Source organism: Salvelinus namaycush, chromosome 17, assembly GCF_016432855.1.
Source record: "Salvelinus namaycush isolate Seneca chromosome 17, SaNama_1.0, whole genome shotgun sequence".
In the NCBI taxonomy this organism is placed as follows: Eukaryota; Metazoa; Chordata; class Actinopteri; order Salmoniformes; family Salmonidae; genus Salvelinus; species Salvelinus namaycush.
In genome coordinates, this window is record NC_052323.1 from 27,594,707 (window position 1) to 27,597,206 (window position 2,500).

The following is a 2,500-nucleotide window of genomic DNA, read 5'->3' on the forward strand; positions in this document are numbered from 1 at the left end:
TCCTCTGAGTCAGGTTTGTAGGCCTCCTTGCTTGCGGATGCTTTTTCAGTTCTGCTCACAAATTCTCTATAGGATTGAGGTCAGGGCTTTGTGATGGCCACGCCAATACCTTGACTTTGTTGTACTTAAGCCATTTTGCCACAACTTTGGAAGTATGCTTGGGGTCATTGTCCATTTGGAAGACCCATTTGGGACCAAGCTTTAACTTCCTGACTGGTGTCTTGAGATGTTGCTTCAATATAGCCACATAATTTTCCTGCCTCATGATGCCATCTATTTTGTGAAATGCACCAGTCCCTCCTTCAGCAAAGCACCCCACAACATGATGCTGCCACCCCCGTGCTTCACGTTTGGGATGGTGTTCTTCGGCTTGCAAGCATCCCCCTTTTTCCTCCGAACATAACGATGGTCATCATTGCCAAAAAGTTATATTTTTGTTTCATCAGACCAGAGGACATTTCTTCAAAAAGTATAATCTTTGTCACCATGTGCAGTTACAAACCGTAGTCGGGCTTTTTTATGGCGGATTTGGAGCAGTAGCTTCTTCCTTGCTGAGCGGCCTTTCAGGTTATGTCGATATAGGACTCGTTTTACTGTGGATATAGATGCTTTTGTACCTGTTTCCTCCAGCATCTTCACAAGGTCCTTTGCTGTTGTTCCGGGATTGGTTTGCACTTTTCACACCAAAGTACATTCATCTCAAGGAGACAGAACACGTCTCCTTCCTGAGCGGTATGACGGTTGTGTGGTCTCATGGTGTTTATACTTGCGTAGAATTGTTTGTATAGATGAACGTGGTACTTTCAGGCGTTTGGAAATAGCTCCCAAGGATGAACCAGACTTTTGGAGGTCTACAATTTTTTTTTCTGAGGTCTTGGCTGATTTTCCCATGATGTCAAGCAAAGAGACACTGAGTTTGAAGGTAGGCCTTGAATGTAGGCCACAGGTACACCTCCAATTGACTCAAATGATGTCAATTAGCCTATCAGAAGCTTCTAAAGCCATGCCATCATGTTCTGGAATTTTCCAAGCTGTTTAAAGGCACAGTCAACATAGTGTATGGTAACTTCTGACCCACTGGAATTGTGATACAGTGAATTATAAGTTAAATAGTCTGTCTGTAAACAATTGTTGGAAAATCGACTTGTGTCATGCACAAAGTAGATGTCCTAACTGACTTGCCAAAACTATAGTTTGTTAACAAGACATTTGTGGAGTGGTTGAAAAACGAGTTTTAATGACTCCAACCTAAGTGTATCTAAACTTCCGACTTCAACTGTACATTCTCCCTGACAGCATCTGGCTGACCTTGTGTGAAAATATCTCTTATATTGATGTTAACTAAAGGCTCCGAGACCTCAGGCCTTACATACTACCCTCAAGACACACCTACCAGTGTCCTGGTCAACACTTGTTTTCCCGTTGATGAGAAAACAACAGCAACACCATCTTTAAGCAAACCAGACCCTTCCGCTTCACAGTGAAGCAGTAAGTATAGGACGACACCAAGCTTTGATGACTGACGGATCCTGAGAGAAATGACACTCTGAGATGTCTCGGGCCCTAGTATCAAACAGGTTGCACTATCTTGAAGTCTCCTTTTCATATGCCACTTTACTCAACCCGCTGCCTGCCTGTCTGTTCACAGTTGGAAAAGAGAAGATGGGAGCGAATCATTTAGAGAGATAATTCAATCTTTAACTTATTTCCACTTAAAATGTAAATTATGTCAGTCCTCCAAAATGTTTAATCACACACACACACACACACACACACACACACACACACACACACACACACACACACACACACACACACACACACACACACACACACACACACACACACACACACACACACATACACACACACACACACACACACACACACACACACACACACACACACACACACACACACACACCTGAGAGCTAGCTGATGAGACAAGGAGAAGTCAAATCCGTTAAAGCTAAGTCAAATTGGTGTATATGAAGAGGTGGCCCGGGGATCTGTTCTTTAATCCTCCTATCCGATGCTATGGATACACCCTGAATATGGAAGAATTAAACCTTGGTGCTACGTTTACACTCATTGTCAAACCTTATATATGATGAAATATTAGCTTTCTAAGTATGTGAATACCTATACTGTATACCCAGGACATACAGTATTTAAACATAGTTGTGTTTCTAAAATAAAATAACCATATCTCTTTACTATATATTGCTCATCATTATCAACTAACCATGAGATTCTTTATCCATGCGCCACTACATTTTTAAATGGGAGATTATTTGTTTATTATCAACATCAATAAAGAGATATAAATAAATAAATAAACATATTAACAAGCTATATTGAACCGTTTCTCCATTGGGGCCTTGCCTCCAGGCTCATATAAAGTGGTCTGTAATATGCCTCAAGTCTGCTAACATGGTCAATTGAGAATATTATTATTAATTTCATATTGACCAAGATTAAAGAACATCTTGACTGGTAG